The 18,935-nt window shown below is 37.7% G+C and overlaps 1 protein-coding gene and 1 long non-coding RNA gene across 3 annotated transcripts in view; one reads left to right on the top strand and one right to left on the bottom strand.

Annotated features, from left to right (window-relative positions):
- lekr1 (leucine, glutamate and lysine rich 1) overlaps positions 1 to 1,275 on the top strand; it is a 126,198-nt gene extending 124,923 nt beyond the window's left edge. The window contains exons 13-15 of one of the 2 annotated variants that reach the window (XR_009267106.1): positions 358 to 459; positions 599 to 810; positions 904 to 1,275. The gene's annotated coding sequence lies outside the window, so the exon portion shown is untranslated. Of the gene's footprint in view, positions 1 to 357; positions 460 to 532; positions 811 to 903 lie in introns of both variants that reach the window. The other variant, XR_009267105.1, reaches the window with a different exon arrangement.
- Positions 1,276 to 15,743: 14,468 nt separating this feature from the next.
- Positions 15,744 to 16,688, bottom strand: LOC131524888 (uncharacterized). Its single transcript, XR_009267097.1, has 3 exons — positions 16,290 to 16,688; positions 16,121 to 16,189; positions 15,744 to 15,838 (listed from the first exon to the last, which is right to left on the bottom strand). It is a non-coding gene; the product is annotated as an uncharacterized LOC131524888 (long non-coding RNA).
- Positions 16,689 to 18,935: the final 2,247 nt, after the last annotated feature.

Here is an 18,935-nt window from a genome sequence, read left to right as displayed (position 1 = left end):
AATATATTATATATTTATAAAACTTATATATTTATAAAACAGGACAGAAATTGTTTGTTTTTTTGGTGATTTTTTGATGAAAAACTGCTTATTCACTTATATTTTCTTAAAAAATATCTAGAATAAAAGGTAAATATAATAAAAATCACCAGAAATAAATAAAAATAGAACAATATAAGATTTCTGGACCCCCCAAAAAAATGTGTGCCATTTTTAGCCCTCGGGTCATTTTGACCCGAGAAGGACGCTTCTGTTATAAGTTCGGGAAGGACTGATGAGTAAACATGTTTATTTGTATTTTCTTAACATTATGGCAGTCAAGCAGATTTAACCTCTCCCTCCACCCCTCCATTTTAGGGTCCGGGGTGATGAAGGTGTGGCAATTGCAGAAAACATGTTTCGTGTGAAAGGGACAGGAAGAGGAAGCTTCATTGCCGGGAAAAGCGTACATAATCAGAGGTAATAAACAAGTTAGGATGTCACACTATCTTTTAATTTATAATTTTTAATCGATACATTTTGTATTATCTAGAATCGAATGCCTGTGGCGATACGTCTGGGTCAGTGTAACTCACCTGTATTACGAAATACTTCACAGCCTTGTGGAAGATGGCTTGTTGGACTTGTCAGATTCCCTTCATGTGTTTTGTGCACATTATGTGTTCTTCCCACATCTGAAGCTTGACCTCCACACTTTTTCTGAAAATCATCAATCATCCGTTACGGTCTGAAAATGGGCTTACCCCTAACCAGATGTGGATAATGGGACACATGCACAACTCATCTGGTGACAATGAAGAGAATTTTCAGGTTTGTTTGTTTTTTTTATTGATTTTCTATGCCATACTGTCAAATTGTGCTTTTGCATGATGCAGGAAGTAATTTGTTTTTATTTCATTTAAGAATTTAGAACTGTTTGGAACAGACTGGGAGACGTTTGATAGTGTGACAGAAGATAATGTTGGAGTTTATGTTCTGGAAATTGAGTGCCCACTCACTCCTGCTCTGATGGAAACAGTGAAATCCATCTTTAATCCTCTTGCAACATCTGACTGTTATGGCAGAGATTTTACATATCTTTTGTTCAATATTTTGAAAGTCTTTAAAATACACAAACACCTGTGTGAGACCGTTGTAAACATTTATTTTGCAAATTGTGTACATATTTTGAAAATTGCAACTGTAGCACAAAGCAGCACAATGAATTAATTGTATGAAAAGTAATTTGTAAATAAATTCAGAACAGTTAATGATTTTGTATTGTTTCTTTGACATGAAAATTCTTTCAACAAATATTGTCAAAGGAACAGTTTTACTTATGCCAATAAACAGTGACTCAAAGAGAAGCTGAAAGTTGCTGTTTCAACATGCTTTCCCCATCAAATACATTTAAACATTATCAAATGGGGATGTGACCGAGAACTTTAAGTATGTACATTTAAATAATGTTATGATAATGCATACCACAATCCTCAACTTCCTTTAGGAAATCCTGTAAAAAGTTAATTACATTTACTTTGGTGTATTTCACAGAACCTTTGTCACTAAAGACATGGTGGCAATTCTCCAGAATGAAGCCTGCATCCACCTTAAATAAAATAGATAGTGTTAGCATTTCTATATGCAAGTCACATTTAACATGTCCTCACTATGAAAACACAATAAGAACCACAATGGTTTACCCTGTCATCTTTTTCCCCTGGGACAAACAGTGGTAGACATAAGTCTGGATGCATTTCCATGACTTTCTGGAGATCGTAGAGCTGCAGGCCTTTTCGCAGCTGATCAAGCATTGGAACAACTCTCATAGTGGAGTGTAAAACAATGGCTCTAAAGGCAATTTAATGGTTTCATCAATAAATATTTGTTTAAAACACTAAACAATATTAAAATATATACAGAGTAACTCAATTGTGATGTACTATGTGATAAACAATGCTTTTTGTTATTTACTGTACAACATTTCATAAGATTACAAATGCAGGTAAAATTAAACTTTTTTTGTACTCCTCCTAGTCCAGGTGAAATGTGCAAAATTTGAGCTGATATGTTCACTTTTTTCGTGAAAGCATGAAACTTGGCACAATTGTACAGGTTAGGGCCCTGAACATTTTCAGAAATGGAGCCATCGCAAAAACACCTTGTGGTTGCCGTGGTGACCATTTTACTTTCCGCCATAACCAAATTATGTATTTTGTGTCATATCTCCTGAACCATACGTGATAACACAGAAAAGGTGGTCAAGGATTACAGTGATACCATATACAACAACATAAACTGTTCAGCTGAAGAGTTAATGGTGAAATCAGCAATGTGAGAAGGAAATAACAGTATCTGCGCATCCCAGTATCACATCATTTACAATAGTCCATATTATGCCTATTCATTTTTTCTTTCTTTGATAATTAACTAATATTTTATTCAATAGTACAATAAAAGATTGTTTTAATTAATTAATAATTTGTTACATTTATGTAGCGCTTTTCTGAGTACTCAAAGCGCATGGAAGGGGGAATCTCCTCAACCACCACCAATATGCAGCATCCACCTGGATGATGTGACAGCAACCATATTGTGCCAGAACACCCACCACACATCAGTTTAACTAATATTTTATTCAATAGTACAAGTAAAATATTGTTTTCAAGAATACAATCATATATTTCAGAGATATATAAAAAATAAATAATCTGAAGTAAGTGTATTTTTCCTTACCTCTCAGGCAGAGTCAGGTAGGCGGTAGTATGTTTCCAATACATTCTTGTTCTCTCTCAACAATGCTTTAACATCACACGCAGACGGAAACGCAATCTTGCTAAACTTTTCTTGCTAAACTAATCATTTTCTGTGGGTCTCTGGAATTGTCAGTCAGCTGTCAACAACAGACTTCATTCCGGCCATTGCTTCTCAGTCCGGAGTAACCACCACAAGCACTAACAAATCAGGCAACCAGCTTGACTTAATTTACACATGCAATTGTATCACAGACAAGATTTGGTAAAACCTCTAGACATCTCTGATAATTTCTTTATTACATTTAACCTACATATTACTGCCTGTGTGCCTCTGATTCCTCTACCAGTTACTTTTAGGCAAAACCTATGCTCCCTTTAACCCTACCATCTTTCCTCTGTCATCCTCTCTTCCCTCAAACACCCATTTTTCTTCTCTGGATGTATATACAGCAACTGACACTTTATGATCCACTTTACCTTCTTGTCAAGACAATATCTGTCTAGACAGGCCAGTGCATACTACCCCTTCTAACCTAAAAAGTTGCCCCATGTATCATCATATTTACTGTATTTTTGCTGGGAAGTCTTTTGGGTGGCTCACAGATGTACTAGATTTCTCTAATACAAAAAATTAAGGCTTGACCAAAATTTTTGTGGGGAGAAGGATTTATTGAAGATGGTAGTGTAGCAGTTCTTCAGTAATGATGTTAGCATGTCTTCCTTCAAACAATCTTAACCCTTGTATGAATCTTAGCTTCTCCCAAAGTTCTGTCTGTGGGATAGAATTTTATACCTGAAGACAAAAGGGCTATAGACAACAGATACTTTTAGGACCTCCCACTGGAGATCCCTGGAATCTTATCTCACAGGTAGGTCTTTCAGGGTTTCCTGGGGAGGAGAGGTATCCAAAGAACATCAACTGGTCACAGGGTTTCCTCAGGGATCAGTTCTTGGACCCCTCCTCTTCATCATATACACTACATCACTGGGACCCATTATACAAGCACAAGGTTTCTTCTACCATTGCTATGCTTATGACACACAGCTCTATCATTAATTTTAACCAAAAAATCTAATAGTTTCTGCATTGATCTCAGGCTGCCTGGCAAACATCTAAGCATGGATGAAGGAACATCTCCTGCAGCTCAACCTGGTAAAGACGGCTTCTTGTTTTCCCTGGCACTCCGACTCTACGGCATGATTTCATCATCCTGCATTGGTTCATCACAAATCATTCTTTGGTGACCAGCTGAGCTTCAAGACAGCTTGATCATGCAGGTTTGCATTGCACAACATCAGGAGGATCAGGCCCTTCCAAATAGAGCATGCTGCACAACTTCTTGCCCAGGCCCTTGTCACTTCTAGGCTGGACTATTGCAATGCTCTTCTGGCTGAACTCTGGCGGCTCGCATCAAGTTCAAGACATGATGTTTGCGTACAGAACAGCCACAGGCTCAGCATCCTCCTACTTTCTCCTCACTCTTACGAATCTACATCCCCTCCAGAAGCCTGAGATCTGTAAGTAAGCAATGCCTTGTGGTAACATCACAGAGAGGCATTTTCATTCACCTTTCCTGGCTGATGAAATGATCTTCCCACAATCCCAGTTATTAACAAAACACCCGACACGTTATCTGACAGCAACACTAATTTAATCCCATACCCGACCCATTTGACATAAAAACTGGGACCAAAACCGCACCTGCATTAAATCTCCTTTGTGAGGTAGACAAAACTCATTTATTAAAACTTTTATTCAAATTGTGAATAGATTAAATACAGAAAGCAAGCAAAGAGTTCCCCCCTTTAATATAATCACTACAGCTGTCAATCAGTGGCAGCGTGATTGGCTACATTGCTCGGCGTGTACTGGACCAAGTCGAAATAGTCTTGGTTATTGGACCCGCAACCTGCCCATGCGTGTCACCATCCAGCCCGCACCACACCCTACACATAAATATTCCACCCATTACATCAAATATTAGCATTTCACCTGCGTGTACCCGCCCGCATACAGGACTCTGGCTTCCCCCTTGTGGACAACATAATAGAACTCTGGCTCCAGAGAGTGACTGTAAATTAAGTTTAAATGAAATATGTTTGAAATGTAATTGTGCATGTTCTGAGATTTCATTGTAATCCTTCTCATAAAGTCACTGAATTAACCATTAACTGTTCACCCGATTGCGTTGCCGTCTGCGTGTGATGGGCATTTTTTCAAATTCCCTTGCATCAGGTGGTAATGGAGTTGTGACAACTTGCTCTTGCAGAGGAACTACATACATTGCGCACTTTCCATTGCTGCTCACGGTTTTTCATTGCTGTCCATTATACCCATCAGGGTCAGGAGGGATGACAGTCAATTTCCGTTGCCCACCTCCACCTACAATTCAACTTATATAACAGAATATATAAATAGACAATCCACCAAAAATCCTTAACAGATAAAATCCATCCACTATCTATAAACATGTATGATTTCAGTTCACATAAGTCTTAAGAGGTTAGGGAAAAAATTGATTGAAACAGATTTTTGCCAGTTTTGGATATGCATTAACAAGCACCTCTGATAGCTTAATTATCAAAGGCAGAGTAAAAGGAAATTCACCCAACATAAAAAAACAAGAAAAATAACATTATAGATCTTACCTCTGAATGAGTCATGTTTTCGGTTATAGTTAATGATTTTCTCCCAAGTCCTGCAAGTGTAAGTTGTAATTCTGTCTCTCCTTTGGGCGTTTTCTCATATTGTTGGTCAAGAAGGGGAAAAAAAACCCATCAAAAAGCTTTTCTCTGGCTGTTTATATTGTCCAAAACGTTTTTAACCCCTTACTTCCTTTCTGAAAAATCCAGGAAATGACCTAAAAAGGATTTCATTTTGATTTTCGAGCCAGTTCAGAACATTCAGCACACTTATATGTGATGTAATGTTTTTTATACTGTACACACGCACACAAGTTTATTAAAACAACAATTACAGTGAATCTCACACCTAGCCATTTCCTGCTGCATTGACTGCCCATTTGACTTTGACCTTCTTTCTTGTGCTGACTATCCACTGATATTGGACTGTTTCCCCACTTTATGTTGTCCAACACTAAAGGAGTTGGTCAACATCGACACCAGATTCTGGGCTGTGTGCAAGATGTCACCTAATGGAACCTGATGAACAATTATATGACTTCAACACTTAAACAGTGAACACTTATATTACATGACCTGTGTATTACAGTGCATGTACACAGCTGTTAGTAAGTCAACACTTAAAATTTCTAATTCTTTTATGTAGGCCTATCTCATCGCGCTACAGGCTACAGACCTCCTAAACAGCTGTATTCTTTACGCACCTACATGTACTCTGAGAGCTAATCTTACCTACTATAGTTATACTATCTCTGTAATATTACTCCTCTCTGTTATTAGTGATAACTAACCCTTAAACATGTCCAAATTTGAAAAAAAAAAAAAACACTTACCTGGAGTTGTATTCTAACAAACACACAAAATCTCATATCTGTAAACTGTCGTGGCCGTAAATTTTGGAATCCAACTCTGACAAAAAACAGAATTACATACAATAGTTTTAATTTACGCATGAGTATATTAAAATTACACACAAATATTTTGAATTACGTATGATTATTTTTGACAGTGATTTTATTCCATACAGATTAAGCTAGCGCTAGAGATCAGAGTTTGCTACAGAATGTGTCACATCAACTGGAGACTTTCAAGATATTTTCATATTCATATTATTAGGTTGAATTATTTTATAGCGACTGAATTCAGCTACGTAAGGAGCCCCGCACATGACATGCGAGAAAAAATAATAAATTGTGCGCCAGTGTTAATTTTGGCAGGCATTTTTGATTTAGTCTTAGTCTTTATCTTGAGACGAAAATGCTTAATAGTCTTAGTCACATTTTAGTCATTTGAGTCTTTCATAGTTTTAGTCTAGTTTTAGTCGACGAAAATTCATTGTATTTTTGTCAACTTTTAGTCAAAGTGCCGTTAACAACATTTATTTTGGTAGCTATTTTATATGTAGTATTCAAACAAAAATAGGCATCAATTCTTCTCTCTTTAGATCAAATCAATTAAGCTAATGAGAAATTTGAATCAAGGATTGAATTTGGAAAAACTGGAATAAATTTTCATTTTTTGGTAGAGATACAAATTAAACTCATTTTTCAGATACAGTAGCTTTACTTAATTATACATTTATTTAACATCTTTTGTTGGTTAACATTTATGACACGGATAGGAATGCTGTCCCTTTAAGGTGGAAGGCATGCATGTAATACTGACACACATTCAGTTTTCACCCACCTGTTTACGCTCACTTAAGCCATAACTGACTGTATTTACGTGAGATACTTTACACAATAGATATTTGAACTGCTGTGTGTGTATTTAAGCACCGAGAACTGATCATAGGCGCTGTATGAGAACTGAAGAAGTGGAGCGTGCACGCGAGAGAGCACTTCTATCAGCGCGATTCCACCTATCCCGCCTTCACTAACTTTAAGTTAATCGAGAACGAACTGTGACTCCCGGGAAAAACGGGACGTCTGGTCACTCTATCCCTAAAAAAAAACCCTTCAGGTGCTGAGGCCATTGTTTCAGATCGCTAGTTGGCGTTTTGGTAGCCTATCCGTCCGCTGCGGCTGCCATACTGAGACTAGATATAAACGCCCCTCATCTGATTGCAATCCAATGACAGAGACGCACATTTTGAAAGACAATACAGTTAACTTAGCCTATAGGATGTGTTTTGAATGTCCTGTAGTCCTCAAATAACATTTTAGTCCCGTCTCGTCTTGTTAATGAAGATGCGGCATAAATTTCGTCATAGTTTTTATCATCAGATATTAATTTTAGCTCGTCAACGTCTCGTCTTAGTCACAGAAAAAAGGTTCGTTGACGAATATTTTTCGTCTTCGTCGACAAAATTAACACTGTTGTGCGCACGATTTACTAAAACGTTCCCTCGATTTATAAATCGCGTGCACAATTTAGCAAATCGAGGGAACGAATTAGTAAATCGTGTGCACAATTTATAAATCGAGAGAACGAAATAGTAAATCGCGCACACGATTTAGCCTACTATTTTTTTTCTGCATGTCATGTGCGGGACTCCATAGCTACTTATCCTCACAGTTTCATCATTAAGCCAGGAACCATCAATGTACTGTAGTCAATGAGATTCTAGTCTGATGACAGAGAAAATCTTGACTTCCAAAAGCATTGTGAGTATATAGTTTATTATAAAAGGTCAAAGGTCTCTATTCCTACTCTGGCTCACACTGCTTTTTGGAAACGCAGCCCTGCTTGTTCTGTTCTTCATAGAAGCCATTGGTTGATTGGGAAATGCAACCCAAATCAAGATGTTCTCAGTGACTACAAAACAAACTGGCATTAGTGTAGAAGCCTGCCATCCACTGGGTGTCATCAGCCTAGAATCTGATGACGCTCGTGATGATTCTGGGTTTGATTTTGATGCTGTGAGGAAGAATCACACAAGTAACTGGCTTCAGTTTTGTGCTTCTATTTCTGGAAAACTATGGTCGCTATAAAAGAATTCAATATCATAATGAGAATTGATAAAATTAACTCTCCAGTTGATCTTCCACATCCCGTATAAACTACTATTTCTATTGCTTAGTTAGAGCTGACACTTGAAATAAACAAACAAATGAAATAAAAATAAATAAACACATAAAAAAAATAAATTGAAAATAAATACATGTGGGAATAAACAAATATAAAATAAATAATAAATATAAAATAATTTAAAAATAAATAATATAATATATATATAAATATAATAATAAGTAAACAAAAAGGGTAATAAAATTAATTCTGGATTAAATATTATTACAAATGAATTATATTTGTTTAATAAAATCATTTATTACTCTATTTTCCTATTATTACATTTTAGGTTCATCTATCTCTATATTTATTTTATACATTTATTTTTAATGTCTGCAGGTTTGGTCCTTCATACGTACCAGGCTGTCAATTTGCCATTGGTCAAAGTCAAAGCTGATGATGAGCCTAGTTGGCCTAGTTTTTGTGTTCCAAATAGTTGGCACCAAAGACAAAGGGTGGCTGCTTTTTGGCTGAATGACTGAGCATGTTAATTCAGCTGTGGAGCAGATGCTGCTTTATTTATGTCTTGTATATTTACCTGGTATGCAGAATTATTCCCTTTCATGCAGATGTAGAACATGCTAGTTGCCCTTTGGCTGTAATCTTTGCTTTGTGTTCAAACGCACATTTTTGGCCCAAACTAAAGCAATGTAAGGCAACAACATAATTGGCTTTTGTTGTTGCCGGTTCTTTGATGTCAATTTGGTGTGTCAGAGCTTTTACCAGTTTTGTCAATAAACTTTTGATGTTTTCAAAAAGTCATTGTAGAGTCTTCAAAAAGTTTTCAAAAAGTCATTGTAGAGTCTTGCACCAGCTGCCTTTGTGAATTTTGCATTGTATCTGTTATTACAGGAAACATCTATCTTGGCTCAGCCACCGATGGTTGCTAAACCCAAAACACAAACAGATGCACATTTGTAAACTATATGATCACTGCAACAAGAATATACTCTTGGTTTCCTAAAGGGATAAATTACCCAGAATATTTTAGGGGTGAATTTTCTTTTAATCCATTTATTTGTTTGGTAACCATTTAAATCATCATATGACCAAATTTTATAGAAAGTGAGTTGTCAGTTTGAACTTTGTTCTTATTCATTTTATTGTATGGTTCTCATGATAGGTGTTTGAGACATGACCAGCTGTGCCTAGGGCCATGAAGGTCACTGATGCATCCCATAGATCCACTTACCCAGTGGTGCTCAACCTTTTTTTTTGTTTGTTTACTCCAAGGACTGGATTACTTTTTGTTTACTTCCCAAATCCATAAGCACAACCTCAACATTTTTTAATTCACAAAAACATTTGTATTCTGCTGTTGCTTTTCAACTCCATGGTATTTTTTTTTTTAACAAAATATTAAACAAAATACATTAAACATAGTCTTATTTATTTATTTTTCATTTATTACATTTTTTTTGCAAACATACTCTCCAAAAATTCTTTACAACTTGAAAGTACTTACTCTGCTTAATTACACAGTAACTAAATCAACAGCACATTTATTTATTTATTTTATTTTATTTTTTATTTTTGGTGAAATATCACTTCATTCTCACTCTTGAGATGCCAAGTTTTTACCAGCTCAAATGAAATCTGAGCCGATTTAAGCTGATTTTATCTATGACCTAGTGATTTCATACACTGTATACTGCTGTTGTAAAACGTGGGAAATTCAAGAAAACCCCCATTGATGTCATACACAATGCATGACCTCATGCTAGGCATGTGGTTGCTAACTTTATTTTCAATACAACATTCCCTGTGAGATCAGTTATGATGATCTGAGCAATAATATGAGAGTATTGTGAAAAAAGGAGAACTTCTACCCTTTCTTTTGATGTTTTGTTGTACAGAATTTAATTACAATGATCAACGGAGATGTAATGTTTCATGTAAAAAGTTATAAATAGCTAAATGGAGAACACCTGTGCACAGTTGTGGTGTGTCCCCAGGCAGGTGGAGGGGTTTGGGTGGGGTTGTGTTTTGCCGTATATAACAGAAGGTGACCAGACGTGCCACTTCCCGGGGAAATTGCCTAAAATAACCAGGTGCTGGTTGTTGGATGTGTTTTTTTACTAAGGGGGGACCCCTAAACCATACAAGTCCTGGAAGAGAGGATGGAGCCTGCAAAACACATGAGGCTTAACCTCTTAAATGCATATATCAGGTCTTTAGCGACCCAGGACATTATTCACTACCCTCTCCCTCCTTCATTTTTTAAAGTTAGACATAAACTTCCTTTGTATTCCTCAATCTATTCATGATAAATAATATAACAAGAAAAAAATAATAAAATGAATGACATGGGATGCAGTTCAACCATTTGAAGCAGCTCAAAGGGAGGGCCCTTAGGACTATAGACAATTCCCATGTAGGCACAGTTCTAGGGCGAGGCAGGTTCAGTCTCCATGCTCCCCTTAGGAATTTAAAATCCAGGTCATTTCTGCTGATTAATCAGCCAGCCACGAGCTAATGATTCGCCGTGATGGCTGCCTAAACTTTGAGTGTGGAAGGGGTACGTCCCTTTTCCAACAACTCCTGAAGAAGAACAGCTGCAGCTGGGGTTGCCAAATTTTGCCCTTTGCTTGTGAGAGAAGGTATCTTCTCAGTGGTATTGGCCACGGTGCTGAAGACAGCAGCTGAATCAACTCTGGGAACCAAGTCTGGTTCCTCCAGAGTGGGGCTACAAGGAGGAGAGAGCATTGTGTTTCCCTGACCCACCTGATAACCTGAGGAAGCAGGGCAATCGAAGGGAAGGCATATAAATGGGTGTTGGGCCAATTGTGGGCCATAGCATTCTGTTGTCTTGAAAAATAAATAGGGCAGTGATAATTGTCTTTGGAGACGAATAGGTCCACCTCTGCCTTGCCGAAGACAAGCCGAATCATTTGAACCACCTGGGGATGTAGTCTCCATTCCCCCGGAACTACATTGTCTCTGGACAACATGTCCAATCTCTAGTTCAATATGCCCAGCACATGAACCACTCATAATGATAGGAGTTTGCTCTGTGCCCAAAACAGGAGACATTGAGTCATCCTGTTAAGGGAATGTCAACACGTTATCTTATCAGTCACATGGTCCAAACCCACCCAACAAAGTCTCTACTATTGATTTTCCTCATGTGATGGTCATGATGTGCTGTGTCTTTGACCATCGATCTTGGTCTCTTGCCCCAAATTTGACAATCTCCTTCCTTAGCTGGGATTATCAATAAGTGTTCTTTTGTGTTAATGTTGCAAGCTGTTCTGTCGAAAAGTCGGTTGGTTAGGCTTGCTTCAGACTTGTGGTGCCAGGGTATCGTGGACAGATTTATGGCGTTGTCTTGGGCCTCTTTGTGGAATTCGGCTCCTCGGGTTGTTGAAACACCAATCTGATCGAATCTTAAATTGTCTGATTCGCTCTGATACTGTCAGGATTTTGGGCCTGTTTTTGTTGTGTTTTGCTCCCCATGTGTTCTGTGACCCAGTTTCTCCCTTGTGTTAATTGTAAATTTGATCCCAGGTGTGTCTCTTTAGTCCCTCGTTATCCTGTGTATAAATGCCCCAGTCCGTTCAGTTAGTGTTTGTCGGGTCTACAAGTGATGTACGTGTGTCTTCCTTCTGTTCCCTGTGGGATATTACCTGCTGTGTTGGTCTGAATTAAAGATGATTTTGATTATCCACAGTTCCGTGTACCTTCCGGCAGCGTAACGTGACAGATACCTTACAGAATGTAGTTTTAAGAGTTTTTTTAGGCGACAATGTACTTGTTTGGACTTCAAATATGCAGTTTGTTAAGAAAGATAACATCTATTTGAAAATTTGCTTTGTTTTTGGAGAAGTTAGCTCCAGGGTGTCAGCGGCCGCTCAGCGCTCATAAACCCGTGGAGAGACCACCTCACCTCGGCCAGATCTTCTGGAATTTTCTTCTGGCTCTTATGTCTTTATAGTGGTTAAACAAAATATATAATTAATTTTGGGTAAATATAATGGGCAGTCTTTGGTCTCATTAATCTATTATTTGTTCCAGTGTAAATAGTTTTAGCAAAATCTCATCATATTTATGTAAATCCAATGCTGTATCTCAGAGCACTGTCTTTGTACTTTTGAATGAATTGCCTAGCAACTTTTATGATGGCTGTTGTCGTTAATTAATCCTATAAAACTGACGGGCACAGCCGTGAACCAAATGGGTAGCTCAATAATTATTTTTGCATACAAAATCAGAGACGTTACACATTCAGATCAAGCATACAACATGCTCCTGTTGCGTTGTTTTCACCCTATAATGAGTCTGCACAAATTGCGTTTACAATAAAAAACACACACAAAAAACATTGCACGTCTTTGCACACGTTATATAGATCTGAGTTTGCTAGCGGTTGCTAGTTACCTTTTCTTATGACTACTATGACGTATTCACGTTCTGTGCATTATGACACCAAGGTTTGTTGCATGTGATGACGTCACAAGCCGCAACATTTAACTTTTATTTGCTGTACATACTACTCTACTGCGTTCTACACTGTAAAAAAATAACCGTAAATAATTAACAGTAAAAAACTATGAAAATGCTACAGTAAAAACCTGTTAAATGGTTAATGGTAAGTTCCTGTAAAATTTACAGGGAAAAACTGTAAACTGACTGATGTTGTTTGAATTTGATGTTTTTTCTTTGAAATAACTAGGTTTCTTCTTAGTTTTCAGTTATATTTATTAGGGTTGTATGTTACATCTAATGTTGTTAAATTAATGTTTATTGCATATTTCAGTTTAATGAGTCTCACCATGATGGTGTTTAGTGTTTGTGTGAATGACACTGTGCACCTTCTATATATGTTATTATTTAAAAGCTGCTTGTGATGGGCTTTGGTTCATCATGTGACTTTCTCATCACCACCTGCATTTGGTGGTTATCAGTGTATTACAAAGGATTACAAACAGATTTCAGTACATTAATAGGTTGGTATATTAACATTATATCAGATAATGAAATTATGGTATTTAAATGTAAATTGAAGTTAAACCCGTAAAACCTAAAATGTTGTTTCCGTATTTTTTTTATGGTAGAATTCCAGCTACCACAGCTGCCGTTTTTTTACCATAAATTTTATGGAATTTTTTTTACAGTGTACTCATCACTGTCTAAGAAAAATGAATACATGGACGCGGAGGTTTTGGAGTTACTACTCACGTCCGATGACGAGGAACACTCCGAATGCTCATCTGCTCCAGATTCCATTTCTAGTGGGGACGAAGCCAACTTTTTTGAAGGAATAGATCTGTTTCAGGACATGTAAGTATATATTCATGAAATATGCTTTGCTTTAGAGTTAGAGAATAAACAAAGCAAACATAGAATGAACCTGCCCACATAGCAATTTTTCTTTGGCCCAGCTCCGGCCCACACAATCAGCTTTTGCTTGGCCCACATACCGCAATGACTTACGGTCCTAGTGTGTACCAAGTCTGGATTCCAGACAAGGGCCACACATGGGCCAGAACTGGCCCAAGTCTCAGCCAAGTTAATTACCCATAACTGGCCCTGAACTGGACCAGTTATGGCCCATGTGTGGCCCTTGTCTGGAATCCAGACCTGGTCCACACTAGGACCGTAATTCATTGCGGTATATGGGCCAAGCAAAAGCTGATTGTGTGGGCCAGAGCTGGGCCAGAGAAAAATTGCTATGTGGGATCATACCTGTATGACCATAGCTGGCCCTATTATGGCCCAGACAGCAACATAGTGTTGGCCCAGATCCTAGTGTGTACCAGGTCTGGATTCCAGATAAGGGCCACACATGGGCCATAACTGGCCCAAGTCTCAGCCAAGTTAATTACCCATAACTTGCCCTGAATTGGGCCAGTTCTGGCCCATGTGTGGCCCTTGTCTGGAATCCAGACCTGGTACACACTAGGACCGTAAGTCATTGCGGTATGTGGGCCAAGCAAAAGCTGATTGTGTGGGCCAGAGCTGGGCCAGAGAAAAATTGCTATGTGGGATCTGAGGTCCTGTATGACCATAACCTTAAGATTACCCATACAACAACGACAATATTCTGAACAAATATTTAATCATGTTTAATCAGCAAACCAAGTTGAATGAATCTCACACCTAACATACAGCATTGTCAGTTCACACTTTCACAAAAACTATAAAAACATGCTTATTTGTTTTGCTTGGTCAGTGTGTTCACCCTGTTGGAGTATGGCAGTGTGAATTGGCTTTTAGGTGCTTTGGAATACAAAACAAAAAACAGTAAAATAAATAAATATTTGTTTAATGTTCACGCAATTAACACAAAATTCTTATATAAGGTAGTTTCTCTATTTTTGCAGTATTCAAGTGTTCATGTCCCTGAATAATATCTGCATGAACCTAAGTCTGAAGAGTACACATATCTAGTAGACAGCAATCCTTGTGAGTGAGAAGTCTGGTGTGGAGCCTGGATCTGGAACCGACTTCTGTCCAGGTTATCCGTCTTCACGAACTGCCCTGAAATACAATTCAAACAAACAATGTAGTGTGAGGCTCTTACGTTCACAATGCTCATTTTGGCTTCGGTGGTGAAGTGTGCAGAAAATTCTTCTGGACTGAAATTTAGTCTTTGGTGAACAGTCTTCAAGAGTGCAAATAATATTTTAAGTTTTAAGTATCTTTCAGGCTCGCGTGAGGTTTCCACGAGCAATAAAGTCTGCTTGAACAAAAATTTCACTACATTTAAAGTTTAGAAAATAATATACAGACTGTTACAGTTTGAAGTGAGGTGTGTTCATCTGTGTCTTTTTTGAATTATGATTGACCCCTCTGTAGGTTGTTGTGTCCTGTATGAAGTGTCCTCAGAGCAGAGTTAAACAAGATGGCCTTGTAGGACATACAGGAACCCAGACAGCAACATAGTGTCGGCCCAGATCCGGCCCACATCTGGCACGTGTGAAATCCATGCGGGCCAGATGTGGGCCGGATCTGGGCCGACCCTGCTTGCTGTCTGGGAAATATTTGATATATTTTTTTAAATATTCGACAAACTTTTGAATGTTTGAGGTTTTACTTACTAGTCAGATGGTTTATGGCGCTTTGGAGATGTTCTTCCACAGGAGATCCGCTCCGCTCCAGCCATCAGCATGGAAGAATAGGAACAATATGTCACATCGCCAACAAAATGTAGTATATAATGTCAGGATTATTAGAAATAAACAAACTACAGCAGAGGTGAAATGCAATAATAATAATAATAATAATAATAATATACAAAACATACAAAAAATCTTAAGATACCAGAATTCATATTTTTAGGTTTTACAGATGCATGATGATATAGTTGAAATATATTGTGAAAAATTCATATAAAGTTATTTAATAAGATTTCTCAGATCACCTGTGTTTCCTGTATCTCTGTCAGCAGCTCTCATTACAAATTTTCTTGTAACTTCCCCTGCTTTAAGTATTTTTTTCTGACGCTCCTGAAATCACAGTACAATTTATCAATATTTATTTGCAATGAAAGTTCAAAATGTGTTTGAAATAGTTTCAGCCCATTAGTTCATGTAAGTGACGTCACCGATTGACCCCCACAGTGCAGACTTTTAGGTTAAATGAATTAGCTTATAGTGACTTCCATTTATCTATTGATAAAGTATCAGCAAAACATTTACAAAACTATCAAAGCCGCTCATCTACACATAAAAGGTGCTTAAAAGCTCAAACATTCATTAATAAGAGCTCAAATGTATAAGTTACCTTACCTCTAATTGTTAGCCTCCATAGTTAACGGTTGTGATGCTAACGGTCTTTATGAAGACACTAAACCACTCCTGTAAAGTAAAGATTCAACAGAAACGTGTCAGTAACATGTAAGAAAGTGTCAGGAACAGTTGTATGTATTATTTGTGTAACTTTAGGGACTAAACTTACCTGAAAGTGAAAACAGCAGAGAGACAGCTTCTGGCTACTTGTCAGCTGAGTGAGTTGAGCCCTGTTACCATGGTAACCTCCTCTGCTTCAGTTTAAATGCGATTTGAATGCTCAACGCACGCACTCATTGGCCGTCCACACGAACTCGGTTATTTTCAAAACAGCAGCTTTTTCAATGCAGTTTGGCCGTTCGTCCTCACGCAAACACTGCACCAGGTCACTGAAACCGAACATTTTGAAAACTCCTGCCAGGGTGAAGATTTAAAAAAACTCCGGTTGCAGTGTTATGGTGTAGACAGCAAAACCAGAGTTTTTGGCTTGTGACGTCGGAGCCTGCGCTGTTATCTCCGCCTACTTGAAACTTTGTCAGGCTTCTGATTGGCCAACATGGCCTAAAACACATCAGCGTTACGCATTTACATAAATAGTACAAAAGTCAAATAAAATGTCCTGAAATTTCATCATGTATTGTTTAGTAGGCCTACATCAAACTGTAAATTGAATGAGAATATGAAAGCAGTGAATGCAAAACATTGTTTGAAGTCAGTTGTATATAAATAAAACAACAGGATATACTATTCTATAATATAACATATAATATAATATCATATGAGGCATGAATATAATTTCACATGTAAACACAATTAAACACACTTTATGTTATGCATTTTAAAAAATATATTTTCAAAATGTATTTCAATATATTTAACAGTGTTTCACATATATGTGAATATATTACCTTTCTGTATGGGAAAACATTGGGATTTTAGTCAAAAATATTTGAAATGGATTTTAAATGTGGGTCAAGATCGTTAATACTTATGTGGCCCACATATTTGACATATGGGCCAAATACTACATTTGACATCTGGCCCATGTCTTGTGTGCCGTCTTAAACCTGGTACCACCTCTGCCAAACTCGGGCCATGTTTGGCCCACATGCTGCATGCCAGTGCCGGATGAATGGCAGATGAATATATGAATATATGAATATAACTATAAAACAACAGAATATATTATTCTATAATATGCTATATAATATCATATATTATATAATATCATGAGGCATGAATATAATTTTGCATACAAACACATAATAACACACAGTATGAGCTTTATGTTATGCATTTTAAAAATATATTTAAAAAATATATTTAACAGTTTCACATTTATGTGAATATATTACCTTTCTGTATGGGAAAACATTGGCATTTTACTCAAAAATATTTGAAATGGATTTTAAATATGGGTCAAGATCGGCAATACGTATGTGGCCCACATATCTATATTTGACATCTGGGCCAAATACTGCATTTGACATCTGGCCCATGTCTTGTGTGCCGTCTTAAACCCGGTACCATCTCTGCCAAACCCGGGCCATGTTTGGCCCACATGCTGTATGCCAGTGCCGGAGGAATGCCAGCTGTGCCAGATGCATGTCAAATCTGGGCCAAATTTGTTTGCTGACTGGGTGAGCACATGACGCGCTTTTTACTCTTGTCATTTCTATATTGCTTTTGTGCCAAAAACATCTAACTTACTTACCGTTTTACTTACTGTTTTACTTACCTTCTTTGATGTAGTGTTGAATATGTTAGAGAACCATTGAAGCCCTCAGAGCCACCCTGCACCTCAGAGCCATCATGCCAATTTGTAGAAGGAGAGGTTCTAGAGGGGACAAAGCTGACTTTCTTGGAGGAACAGATCTGTCCCAGGACATGTAAGTAGTCATGAAATATGCTTTGCTTTCTATATGTTGTTGTTAAGGGGATAGTTCACCCAAAAAATGAAAATTCTGTCATTAATTACTCACCCATATGTTGTTCCAAACACGTAAGACCTTCATTTGTGTTCGGAGCACAAATGAACATATTTTAGATGAAATCCCAGAGCTCTCTGACCCTGCATAGACAGCAAGGGTACTACCAAGATTAAGGCACAGACACGCAGTAAGGACATCGGTAAAACGGTGACATCAGTGGTTCAGCCGTAATGAAGCGAAGCTACAAGAATACTTTAAACAAAAACAAATTATTTTTGTTTTCTTTGTGCATAAAAAGTATTCTTGTAGCTTCGTAAAATTACCACTGTCGTCACATGGATTGTTTTACCAATGTGCTTACTGCGTGTCAGTGCCTTGACCGTGGTAGTACCCTTGCTGTCTATGCAGGCTCAGAGAGCTCTGGGATTTCATCAAAAATATTTTAATTTGTACTCTGAAGATGAATGAAGGTCTTACGGGGTTGGAAGGACATGAGGGTGAGTAATTAATGACAGAATTTTCATTTTTGGGTGAACTAACCCTTTAACAATATACAAGCCAAAATTAAACATATCAAGAAATGCCAAAAACATCTAACTTACTGTTTTACTTACCTTCTTTGTTTTAGTGTTGAAGATGTTGGAGAGCTATTGGAGCCCTCAGAGCCACCCTGCACCTCAGAGCCATCTGTGCCAATTTGTAGAGGGAGATGTTATGGTCGGAGGGCTAACACCAGAGGCTACAGAAATCAGAGCCAAAGGTCTCGTGGAAAAGGCTGTACATTAGAGACAGCCCCTAATCATTCTGGTGGGTGGAAAACAGAAAAGGACCCTGACCATTTTCCTCAATCCCCCCATCCTTTTCTGCCCAAAAGAAAGCCAGGT

This window comes from Onychostoma macrolepis, chromosome 18 (assembly GCF_012432095.1).
Source record: "Onychostoma macrolepis isolate SWU-2019 chromosome 18, ASM1243209v1, whole genome shotgun sequence".
NCBI classification, from domain to species: domain Eukaryota; kingdom Metazoa; phylum Chordata; class Actinopteri; order Cypriniformes; family Cyprinidae; genus Onychostoma; species Onychostoma macrolepis.
This window is presented reverse-complemented; position numbering and strand designations above follow the sequence as displayed.